Here is a 13,583-nt window from a genome sequence, read left to right as displayed (position 1 = left end):
CACAGACATTGCTGGCCCCCCTCAAGAAAGGTTCCAGTTACAGGGGCCAAAGAAGGCTTAGTGAGTCTTAAAAAAATAGGTGCGATTTAAAAATAAATAGGTGAGATTTTAGTTGGTGTAGATGGGAATAAGAAAACAGAACAAATGAATGCAAGAGGACAATATAGGTAACAAGGAAATGAGTATACTGTAGTAACTGCAGAGCACTTAAGCAAAAGGGAAGTATGAAAATGGGATGGTTATAGTCAGTAGGGTCAAAGTTTTAGTTGATGATGATGGGTTTCAGGGGGGTGTGTTTTGATATAGTGAAGTTGTCCTCCTTTGAGAGAATCAGATCACTTTCAAAAGGAAGAAGAAAGGAATGGTATGAAGAGTCTAGCCCTGGAAATAAAAAACACCTCTTTGAGATAGGAAACCATCTTTCTTTACTAAGAAAGAACATCCAAGGTCATAGTATCTAATGTGTACTTCCTTTCTCCTTCTCCTCTACCTAAAGTATCTCAGCCTCTAACCTTTCTTTTCATCAACACAATACATGCATTTTAACATTTATTGAGCACGTACTGTATGCCAGCAATAAGCAGAGGAGCCTGCCACATGGTTGATACACAATAAAAGTTTGCTGTTTAAGGTAGAGACCAGGAAAAATGAAAAAGCACTAGCTATCTATAAATTTCACAGTACAGTAGGATGGATATTATCTGGTGAGAATGGAAAGGGTAAGTAGTGAATTAGATGTGTGAGCAGAAGGATCTGAAGCACCTGCTGAGGGAAGTGTGCTGGGGAATAAATGGGAGATCAATAACAAGATTGTGAAGCAGCAATGAAAACCCAGTTGGAGTAGGTTAGATTGATTTTGCATTGGGCCAGAGGTAGATAGTTGTATGGCTTTCTCCAAGAATACTATTTGAACAAAATTCTCTACAGAACAGGAAAAGGATCAGTGAAACACATATAGGTAGGGTGGCGACTAAAAGTCAGGGTTGGCATGGCAGAAAGCTAGGGGTTTAACAAACACAAAATGGAGTTTCTCACTTCCCTATAAGCAAGCCCTCTCTACTCCAAATAATGTAGTGTTACGTGACATTTCTCTTACATCCTTAACCCATAAAAAATGAATTAGAATTATATTCTAAAATCACATTCTAACATGACTTCTGAAATAGTTGTATGATTAATAAACCTGTTTTAGAATTGTTTTATTTATATCAGAACGTCCGCAGAAGTGTCCTCTTATGGTAAACTTCTAAACTTTCATAAAACTAAATGAATATTAATTGCAAGATATTATAAAATTTTTATTAAATAAATAACATTTACTTTTCTACTGTGAGATTTTGGAAATCCTATACTATAAGCCCTATAAATTATTTTTTATTTATTTATTTATTTTTTATTTTTTTTTTTATTATTTTTTAAATAAATGTGCTTTCCTTTCAGAAGACATTAAATATATACAAATTAATAGTCTCTACTGTCATTCATTTATGCTGCTCATTAGCTAGTCAGAATTTATATATCCCACGTCTGCATATCTGAAATGACCATAAGAAAATATAGAAAAAGAGCATTAACTTATTCAAAAATGATATGACTGAATACATCATAATTCTAAAACTCTATGGCAGAATTAGTATCTTTTATTTTAAATCAATTTTCTCACACCTGGATTCTCCTCAGTTTAGCTGGGTACCTAGTCTTAGATGAAAAGCTGACTGACTCTGGTTATTCTCAATTCTTCTGTTTTAGAAGTCAGGTAAAGTAAAAATAAACTATTATGTAGCAGTCAGGAAAATACCATGCAAGAGGGTAAGAACTCAAATGCTCTTCAGCAGGGGTACGGTTTTCTTTGGGAACCCTAAAATTCTCAGGATAGGGCTGGGTACAAACCAGACACTCAAATATTTGTGTGACAAGATTCTATAACCCAAGGATGGATCTGTATCTGGCGTGTTCATAGCTGGCCCTCCATTGTCTACCAAAGCATCAGACACATAACTGGTACCGAGAAGAAAGGAAGTCAAGAGGCCCCAAAATAGTTCAACTATAAGTAATAACATTCTCATAGGCAGTATCTTGAAAGCATCAGGCACTAAACAAAAAATCTGCACTTAAACAACTGTCTTAATAATAGCACATGTTATTAAACACCAAAGGACTTTTGAAACTACCCACATAAAAAAAAAATTTAGAAAATTGCATTCAAATTACAGATAATCTACATATGAAATTACTTGCAGTTAATGTGTTACTTAATAAGTACATATTTGTTCCTGTAAATTTGGTATTTTCTTTGCCCATACTTTAACTAACTCACCTTTTAGAGAAAGTTATAGATTTTAAATCTGAATAGTTTTATTTTTTCTTCCCCCCCCACTTTTTTTTAAGGGAGATACTGCTGCTACCTTACGTATAAGAATAGGAGGTAAAACCATCTTAAAGGGTTTTGTTATCATCACAGTAAAGTTCAAAGCAATAACAAAAAAGATAATATAGTTTATTATCCTCAGGGAGGTTTTCCAAGTATTTTGGAACCCCATTTGCATTGACAAAAATAAATTAGATGAAAATGACTGAAAAGAGAGCTCTCCATGCAAAGAGTTCAAAAGATTAATTATATTATCCTTCAGTTATTGATAATAACAATAATTTAGCTTACTACTTCAGTTTATAGTTGACAACATGCTTTCACATACTCTATCTCAATTGATTTGAACAACTTGTAAGTTAAGTCATGCAGCTAATACTAGACCATTGATTTTTTTTTGCCCTATTTCCTTGATTTTTCAAACAATTCAGTCATTGTAGAAAATTATAGGAAAAAAATTATCAGGAAAGTAAGCAGAAAAAGATCACTCTAAACCAATCACAGTTAATATTATGTGAATTTCCTTTCAGTCTTTTTTCTGTGCATTATTCCAGTATTTGAGTTAACAACCTATACAGTTTATTATCCTACATTTTTCTCTTAGCATGTTCCCATTTTGTTTGAGTCTTTAGGTATCATCAGTGTAAATTCACAAGATATTTCTAGTTTTTAAACATATATAAATAGAAAGGTATTTGGGGGAAAAACCGAAAGGCATTTGATCTTTATGCTCAAAACTTCTTGTGTTTTAGAATAATTTCTTAGCATAGATGACAAGATTACGTTTACCAAATACAAGACGCAGCCACAGGATCAGAAGGGATTTGATTTTATGCAGTCAATGTTACTGCCTTTGAGAACAATCTTATTTTTACAATCCTTAAAAATCTGTAAAAAAAGGTTTCCTTGCATCTCCCTTAAATGTTAAAAAGAGAAACTCTCAAATCAATTTTCATTTTGCTATTTTAGTATAATAAGATATTTAAAGAATATCATCAATTTTAATTATCATTCTTGGGCAGCCCTGGTGGCTCAGCGGTTTAGCACTGCCTTCAGCCTGGGGTGTGATCCAGGAGACCCGGGATGGAGTCCCACATTGGGCTCCCTGCGTGGAGCCTGCTTCTCCCTCTGCCTGTGTCTCTGCCGCGCTCTTTCTCTCTCTCTCTATGTCTCTCATGAATAAATAAATAAAATCTTTAGAAAAAATTTTTAATTATCATTCTCTTTTCAAAAAGATAAAGAAGTTAAAATAATGATAACTAACTTTACTAAGAACTTACTATGTGCATGGCACAATGTGCTAGCATTTAAATGCATTACTTTAATAAAGATAATTACGTAATTGAGAAAAGCAATGAAGAGTAATCACTTCAGCAACTAGGTGTGGTGAGCCAATTTATCAACACAGGAAGTAGATTTAGGCTTCCCTAAAATAAAGGTAGAATATAAGAAAAACTGCTACTAGTCAACCAGGAGGTATGCCAAGAGACATTTTCCAATCTTGAGGGATATTATAGAATTTCCAATTAGGGGAGATAAAAAAATGGAAGAAGAAAACAATTAGGAGAAAGAATGAATGACATGTACACTTTTAATTTCTTCTTAAAGTAACAGATGGTGCAAAATAGAAGGGGTAAGGATGGGACTATCAATGAGAATCAAAGAACAGAATATAGGCAAATGATGAGAAAAGTGATAAAAAAAAAAGTAGGCTTATTATTTGTGCTACCAGTGTTCTCTGAATTTTTAATACTATCTGATTTCATACAACTCTGTGAAGTTGGTGGGATTATCCCCACACAGTCCAAGGGAGAAATTGGCCAGTAAATGCTTGACAGAATACAGAAATTTGGGTTAGAAATATTAAATGAATACACTTAATATTTTCAAAGAGATGAAAAAGGAAATCAACAAACAAAAACAGGTGATGAAACACACACTATACTTAGTAGTTAAGAAAAATAACCAGACATCTTAGAAATAAAAACCGTGTTTTATATTTTAAAAACTCAGAAAACGGGATAAATAGCAGACAAAATACAGATGAAAAGTAAATTAATGAGTGGGGAGATGGAACTGAGGAAAGCTCTCAGCACCAAGATACAAGAAAAATATAATACATAAAAAATGACATTAGATTACATAGTTTCAGGAGGGAAAAGGAGAGAGAATGGTAGGTGGGCAATATTTTAAAATAAATTTGGCAGAATTCTTTTTAAAAGACCCACGTATACTTATTTAAAATATTTATCAAATGCTGATCAAAATTAAGTTTAAAAAATTCATATCTAAATTCATGGTGAAACTTGTATAAAGTATACTGTCAAGCTTCCAGGCAAATACTGAACACTGTAAGAAATGAGAAAATATTGTCATTATATTTCTTATCAGTACTATTAGTAGTAGGAAAAAACAAAATCCAGAAAAATACTTACAAGGTACTGAGGAAAAATAATAACAAAAAAACTTTGAACCTAGAAACCTTTGGCAAGTCAAAATATCACTTAAGACTTCCGACAAAATAAAGATTTTTCAGACACATGAGAATATAGAAAGTTTAACACCCACAGATCTTTGCTTTCAGATGTTTAGAGAAGTGGACTTGTAATTGTAGTTCTTGAAACAAACAGAACCACTCTTTTAAGTGGTGTTAAATCAGAGAATGAACTTTTAAGAACAGTAGAAAATTAGAGGTCGAGGCATTGTCAGGGACATTTGGGAATCATATGTGCTTTGCCCAACATCCTCTCCCTACAATGAAAATGTTGCCTTGCTGGTACTCATGGCTTAGCACAAATTTGGCTTTCTCAATTCTGAAGGGTTTTACCTGTGCTGAGTGTCACAACCACTGCATGACCCATAAGGGAATCAAAAGGCCTAATAAAATCAGTCTCTATATCTGACCAAGATGGAGTAACAGGGTCCAGATTTATTCTCTCACTTAAACAACTAGGTGAAAAAAATAACTAAAACAAACAAACAAAAAAAGGCAACTGTTTTTAGATATTGGATAATAGGAAGTATAGGACTGTGTGTGTTCCTTGAGAGAAAGGAAACAAACAAGTTGAGCTCAATAATTGCCATCAGTTCACTGCCTATAGACAGTTTCCTGCCTGCAGGTAGAATGCAAATAAAGTCTGGTTGTCTCACTGGATTGAGGAGAGCAATCAGAGTTTGAGGAGTCAAGGCAGTGAGAATTGGTGGAACAGAGTACCAGAGAAAAGGGAGCTCTGCTGAGATAGTTCTGGAGATCTGCACAGAGGTCTCCTTGGTTCTTTGGCTGAGTATTGATTCAGGTACATGTGAGAGTAAATACTCAAGGCTGGAAACTAATAGGCAAAACAATTCCCAGTGCTCATATTGGGATAGGGATAAGAATAGTTTGTTTTCATCAAAAACGGTGAAAAGCTCTTGCAATACAAAGAACATTAACTAGAACACTCAGAATGGGTATTGCTTTCATTGTGGGGCTAATTTAGTCCTGGCCTACAGCTACTCTAAACATGCCAAGACAAAACTTAAAACTATGCCTCAAAAAGCAGCTAACGGATTACATGTAATTTAACTGTATATCAAAATAAAACCCTACTTAAAAGAATGCTTCAAAATCCATAAAGCAACATTGTAAAATTTGCAATTTTACAATATAAGATTGTAAATAAATTAAATTTTACAATATAAAAATTTATAATGTCTGGCAACCAAAAAGTCAGGAAAATATGATCCATAACCATAAGAAGAACTGAAGAGAAGTCATTACCAACAGATCTTCACTCAGGAAAAGTTAAAGGAAGCTCTTCAAGCAAAGGGGAAATGATACCAGATGAAAATTTGGATCCACACAAAGGAATGAAGAGCACCAGAAAGGATGAATATGTGATTTAATATAAAATATACTTTTTTGGTGTTTTCTTTTTTAAAGATAAATGCCTTGTAAGGTTCAATAATAATTTTTTATGAAAGCATAACATATGTAGATTTTCCTGACTATTCTTGCCTAATTTTTCCATATTAACTTTAAAATGAACATTCCAAATCCAGAAAAAAATATTTTTGATATTTTTGATTAAAGTGAGTATTAACTTTATACATTTATATGGAAAGAACTGTCCTCATGATATTGAATCCTTAGCCAAGAATGCAGATCTTTTCATTTGTTCAAGTCTACTTTGTGTTTCTCAAAAGCATTTTACAGTTTTCTTCATATAGATTTTATACATTTATTGGGAAACTTAAATATTAAGAATTACTGACTTGTGAAAGATGAATTAGAAATGAATACTATCTCTGAAATGAAATTGCAGGTCAAAGAGGAAAGGAGGATTGAATATAAAGCTTGATTTACATGACTTTTCAAGGAAAAAAACATTTTTTTAAAAGATTTTATTTTTTGTTCATGAGAGACACAGAGAAAGGCAGAGACATAGGCAGAGGGAGAAGCAGGCTCCATGCAGGGAGCCCGATGAGGGACTCGATCCCTGGACTCCGGGATTATGCCCTGAGCCAAAGGCAGACGCTCAACCACTGAGCCACTCAGGCGTCCTGCAAAAAAAAAATTTAATCTAAGGTAAGCATTTATAAAAATAAATAAGGTGATTAATAACTACAATAAAACAACAAACAAATTTAAAATGTGCCTTTCTTCCCTTGATGAGCCATTTTCTTTTAGTTGGTGTATCTTCTACTAAAATTAGCAACGAACATACTGTTTTTCTATATATTTTTTTACCAATTATTGAGAGAAGGGTGTTGAAGTCTCCAAATATAATTGTGGATTTATGTCTTACTCCTTTCAGTTCTAGCAGTTTTTGCTGATAGTATGAAATGTTTCGGAAGTACCGTTGTGGGTACACAAACAGTATTGTTAAGTCTTCTTGGTGAACTGACTCTTACTTACATACTACTTACTTACATACTACTCTTATGATGTCTACATTGTCTGATATAAAATAGTCATTCCAGCTTTATTTCTATTGGTACTTGCACAGTATATTTTCCTATCTTTTAACCTTTAACCTATCTCTTGTCTTTATAGTTAAAGTGAGTTCCCACTAATCAGCATATAAGTATATCTTAATTTTTAATCGGGCTGTCAATTTGTGTTTACATCATTTACATTTAATGTAATTATTAATATGGTTGGACTCAAATCTATTACCTTGTTATTTTTTATTTGCCTCATCTCTTTTCTCTTCCTTCTTTTTCCCACTTTTTTGAATTATGTTTATGATTCCTTCATATTTCCATTCTTAGCATATTAATTTTATTTCTTTAAAAAAATTTTAGTGGTTGCCTTAGGGCTTATAATTTACATTTTTAATTTATCACAGTCTACTTTCAAATATATATTTGCTCCATTACAATATAAATACACTTAAAATTCCTCCCTCCCAATTTTTGTGTTACTGTTGTCACACACTTCTATATATGCTATAAGTCCACAATAAATTTGCCACTATTTTTGTTTTAGACAGTTAACTATCTTTAGAACAAATAAAAATGAGGAAAAAATGTTGTTTTTTAAGTAGGATCCACACCCAGTGTGGAACCCAACATGGGGCCCAAACTCACGACCCTGAGGCCAAAGCCTGAGCCTAATTCAAGAATGGGACACTTAATTGACTTAGCTACCCAGGCACCCCAGGAAAGAATGTCTTTTATATGTCATTTTAATTTAACTATTTCTTAAAACTTTATTTCATTGTGTAGATACAAATGTCTTTCTGCTATCACAGTCCTTTTGCCTGGAAGACTTCCTTTAACATTTCTATAGTGCAGGTCTGCTGATTTAGATCTCCCTGCTGAGATATCATCAAATATCTTCGTTTTGTTTACATAAAAAAATTTTTATTTCCCCTTCATATTTGAAATGGAGATGTGGAACCTAATTTCCCTACTCTTAATATGGGCCAAATATCATAACTTGCTATTGACAAATAGAATCAGATGGAAGTGAGAGTGTATGACTTGAAAATCTAGGTCCTAAAAGGCACTATGGCTTCTGCCTTGCTGGCTTTCTCCACAGTGGGTGACAGAACTACCAAGCAAAGCCACTCCTATTTCTGACCCACAGAAACTAGGAGACAAGTAATTTTTGTTGTTTTAAGCCACTAAGTTTTGGAGTAATTTGTTACACAGCAGTACATAACTAATACTGGAGTTCTCTGGGTTTCTTGGATCGTGGGTTTTTTGTTTTTTTTTTTTAAGATTGTATTCATTTATTCATGAGAGACACACAAAAAGAGACGCAGATACACAGGCAGAGAGAGAAGCAGGCTTCATGCAGAAAGCCCAATGTGGGACTCTATCCTGGGACTCTGGGATCATGCCCTGGGCCGAAGACAGATGCTCAAGCACTGAGTTACCCAGGCGTCCCTGGATCTGTTGTTTGATGCTTTCAATATTTTTGGAAATTTCTCAGCCATTGGGCAGCCCGGGGCGGGGCGGGGGGGGGGGGGGGGGGGGGGGGGGGGGGGGGGGGGACTCAGCGGTTTAGCGCCGCCTTCAGCCCAGCTCGGGAGTGATCTTGGAGTCCTGGTATCAAGTCCCACATCAGGCTCCCTGCATGGAGCTTGCTTCTTCTTCTGCCTGTGTCTCTGCCTCTCTCTCTCTCTCTGTCTCTCATGAATAAATAAAATCTTAAAAAAAATTTTTCTCAGCCATCATCTCTTGAAATGTTTCTTCTATCCCAATCTCTCTCTATTCTCCTTTAGGGATTCCAGTTATATGTTTGTCAGACTGCATGGAATTGTCCTTCAGTGCTTGGATGCTCTCTTTGCAGTTTCAGACACTTGCCAAATCAGCCTCATCACATCCCCTCACCTCTTAAGATACCAATCCCAGCTGAGCACCACCTCCTTCTCTGGGGGACTTCACAGGAATGTTCCTCTAAGCTCCTAAATTTTAATAATTCCAAACTCTTCCCTTTGTTCCCCTAGCCCAAGATGGATTAGCTGTTTCCTGAATTTGCTAACTTTATGATATACTATTGTTTTCTTATCTTTTGAGTCAACAATTTATCCTAATAACAATTTTTATTAACATTTTCTCTGTTCAAATAACAGGTATGGCTTCTATTTTCTAACTAAACCCTGGCTGACTCAGAAATTGGTATGGAGAATCCCAGTAAACATATCCTCAAAGATGGAATTCTGGGATTTGTTTAGTTGTGTCCTTTGATCGTAGTATGAGCTCCTTGCTAATAGAAAGTGAAATGTTGTGATCCATTTCATGACATGGCAACACAATTAGTCAATAACACTCCAACTTATTTGGCCATGGAAACTTGTTAAGAGAAGTATGTTACAGGACTAGTACTCAGCAGAACAAACTTTGGGAAATGCTGACTTAGCCTTACTTCTATTCAGTGTATCCTCCCTAAACACATTAAGCATGTTCAAGTTGCTTCTCATGCTTTATCTAAATTGAGAAATTTAAACTCATCATTTGAGCCTCAATCCATGTTTTACATCAAGTGTTTAGAGCTTTTCCTGACACTGAATCCAAACATCTTCCCAAAGGATGAGAAGGAGATAGAAGGATGAGAATAGTTGTATTGCCTTATACATACTTCTAAAATGATCACTGTCACATTATATCATAGTTGTTTGTTTGTTTACATATATATCTAGCCCACTAAAATTGGAACTCTTTGTATATATCTAGCCCACTAAAATTGGAACTCTTTGAGAGAGTCCTTGTCTGATTTTTAGATCTCCCTGCTGATCAGATTGTCTGGCATATAGAAGGTACAATTAATTGGTATGGCTATCATTCACAAGAATGGTTATGAAGGCTAGCTATATTTATTCATTAAGAAAAATTTGAGCACTATGAATCAGGTATTACTCCAAAAGAGGATAAGCAGACATGCTTTGTTATTTGAAATGAGTTTGTATATCATTTTTACTATGTGTTACAATTTCCCGTCAAGAGTAGCAATTTTTTTTCCATTTTACATATCTATTCACCCTAGATAGGCAAATAAATTCAGTTCAACAAGCATATACTAAGTAATTGCCGTATGCCAGGTACTATAGCAAACCTTAAACACAAAAACATGATACATAAGTGCTCATAGTTCAATGAGGAGACAGACTCAGAGTCAAGGAAATTTCAATATCAATTGAATAAGTACAATAATGGAAAATATATACAAGTTGTAGTAGTTTAGCAGAAAAGATAAACTCTTGATGAGAAGAATTAAGGAAAGACTTCCCAGAGATTTCTGAGCTGGAGTTTGAAGGAGGAATAGGCATTTTACAAGCAGGGGTATAAATTAAAAAACAAAAACAAAATATCAATGCAAAAATAGTAAAGTTTTGAAGAACTAAAGGCAGTTTCAGAAGCATTAAGCACAAGATGGTTTGTAGCAGAAAATGAGGCTGAAAATTTAGGCAAAGGCCAGATCATGAGAAGAACCTAAGATGCCATTCTAAGGAACTTGCACTTATCCACAGGTGATGGGGAGCCAGAGAAGATAAATAATATTTATTTCTCCTTTGCTACATTAGTTAAAATTTATACTATATGCATTGAACAAACATCTGTTGAGCACATATAATACTGCAGGCATTTTGCTGTGCACTGGATTATTTAGTGGATTTGTGCCTTTAAGGCTCTTTATAAAGGACATTTTTGTTGATAAGATAGATAGCCCAGATTTCATTTATACTTTCTATCCTCTCAATTGATTCTTATCATAAACTTGCAGGGCAGTATTTCTAATTCTGCTGGTAATGCTAAGACTAACACTTTGAATCATTTCTGCTAGGCAGCAGATTTTTCAGAAACCCACTTTATAAACTATAATTAGTCTCCTATAAAGGGAAAATTATTTCCTTTATTCCTTTTCTACATGTCATAACTTTCATATTTTTGTTATACATTACTATCTACATATTTCTATTTAAAGTTAGCCCAAGGAGGATGCCTGGGTGGCTCGGTGGTTGAGTGTGTGTCTTGGGCTCAGGGCATGATCCCGGAGACCCAGGATGGAGTCCCACGTTGGGCTCCCGGCATGGAGCCTGCTTCTCCCCCTGCCTGTTTCTCTGCCTCTCTCTTTCTCTCTGTCTCTCATGAATAAAAAATAAAATCTTAAAAAAAATAAAGTTAGCCCAAGGAAATCCACATCTTTTCAGCCTACAAACTCTTCTACTTAAAATAAATTGACAAAAATAAGAAATTTTCCAAAATGAAGGTAATAAACATCATAAAGGAGTAAGAAAGGTCCTTAGAAAGTAGAAATAATGCATAAAAGAGTTAAACCCCAAATGTTATCTCAGTAAGCAATTCCAAGATGTAAGTGTAGGTCTGGATATTGAAACACAGAATTACATAGAGAACTTATATAAAATCAAATGACCATCAATTCTATAATAGAGGTTCAAGGGAACAGGTAAAACTTGAAATTTCTAAATCAGTGATGGCACAGACAGGAACAAGAACTACTGTATTAAAAATGGTATTTTTAAAAAGATTTTATGCACTTATTTGACAGAGAGAGGGGAAGCGAGTGCACAAGTGAGTGCACAGCAGAAGCGGTGGGGTGGGGGGGGGGGCGGAAGCAGGCCCCCTGCTAAGCAGAGAGCCAAATGTGGGGCTCAATCCCTGGGATCATGACTTGAGCCAAAGGCAGATACTTAACTGACTGTGCCACTCAGGCACCCCAAACATCTATGGGGTATTCTTATAATATACAAAACATGTCCCCAACCGTTTCCTAACAGTGTCCTGAATATTGGTAAAAAAAAAAAAAAAAAAAAAAAAAAAAAAAAAAAAAAACCTTCACATCTAGATGAAAACAAATGATCTGAAACTGGTTGCTAATTCGTTACATAAAATTTTTTTTCTAGTTACCCTGTTATAATTATTCTCTTCTAAAAAGAGAACCAGAGGCAAAGAAAATATACAGCATTGCAAAGAATCATGAGTTTAAATTAGAGATGGAGATGAGTGCCTTGAATGAGAAGGCTGCTCAATTTGGGATTATATATTGTGAAATCTTTTTCTGGATGTTTCTAGACATAGGCTGGATTATAAATTGTATATCTTGCTGTGAACAAGGGAACAGACAAGATTTCTCAAGATCCTGTCAAGCCTGGTGATCTTTGGAAATGAAAGCCTAATTAAGAGGCTCCCTAGGGACAGGTCAAAGGCGTTCTTTTATCCCTACTGACCCCATTCCAGTTCTCTGATGCCTATTCTGCTCCTTTTCATTCAGCCTACTCTAAAACTGAAGAATACATATTGTGCAAGTTTCTACCTTTGCTTCCTCTACTGTAAATGCATTAGACTATTAGAATTAAGAATTTTAAATACCTTGTCCCTAATCTCTGAACTGACGGGTTTTGTTTTTTAATAGAGCTTAACATTTAAAATTCTTCTAACCTTTGTTCTTTTCTTCAATTGAACATAAAGCTTTTAAATGTTGGACTATAAAAGTACTTCAAATATCTTTTAATAAATCTATCTGATGAGTAATACGCTGTCAAATTTCAATTCGCATTTATTTTTTCTAATTTCAAAGATTGTGCTGCATGCAATTACTTATTTGAATTAAACTGTTAGAATCGTTTTGAGTGTCTCACTTCTTTGAAAGGTTTAGGTGAGTGTCTCTACAGTATCACTCAGAGAATAGCAACTGATGCACGTTTTAAAACTTGACATAATTATTTTGCAGATTTAAAGTAATTAATGTCCTTTCTTCCATTGATAGTACAGCAGGAACAGTAGAGCATTTTATTGTTCTTTTATAGCCTCTGCTCCCTCACATGAAAAATTAGTCACGTTAATTTGTGTAAGTTTTTAAACTTTGCAGAAGTGAAAATGTTCTAAATACAAGCGTACGTGAAAGAGTTTTCCAGGGTGTAGAGGTGTGGGCCCTGCTGCACCCCCGAACAGCAATCTTTGTCCAGACCACTCCACAGCGCCATGTTAAAAGCTAAAATTTTAACTTCTAAAATTCTGACGTTTAGGTCTAAGTCTCCTCTTCAACACTCATAAGCAACACCTAAAAACACAAGACAGGCTTCAGACGCTAACGTTCCCTAGACCACCGCCCCAATCACCGTCCCAAATTCCGTACGCAGCTCCGCCAGGTCGGCAATTACCCGCTCCGGCTCCTTGGCGTGACGCTCCAGCTGCACCTGATTGGCGCACCGGCTTGTCAGTCACGAGGGTCCTCGAAGGCCCGGGCCGGACGAGACGCTGTGTT

The 13,583-nt window shown here is 35.1% G+C and overlaps 1 long non-coding RNA gene across 2 annotated transcripts in view; it reads right to left on the bottom strand.

Moving 5' to 3' along the window:
- LOC102153957 overlaps positions 1 to 13,564 on the bottom strand; it is a 69,972-nt gene extending 56,408 nt beyond the window's left edge. The window contains exon 1 of one of the 2 annotated variants that reach the window (XR_005363141.1): positions 13,480 to 13,564. This is a non-coding gene — a long non-coding RNA (uncharacterized LOC102153957). Of the gene's footprint in view, positions 1 to 13,454 lie in introns of both variants that reach the window. The other variant, XR_005363140.1, reaches the window with a different exon arrangement.
- Positions 13,565 to 13,583: the final 19 nt, after the last annotated feature.

This window comes from Canis lupus, chromosome 8, assembly GCF_011100685.1.
Source record: "Canis lupus familiaris isolate Mischka breed German Shepherd chromosome 8, alternate assembly UU_Cfam_GSD_1.0, whole genome shotgun sequence".
In the NCBI taxonomy this organism is placed as follows: domain Eukaryota; kingdom Metazoa; phylum Chordata; class Mammalia; order Carnivora; family Canidae; genus Canis; species Canis lupus.
This window is presented reverse-complemented; position numbering and strand designations above follow the sequence as displayed.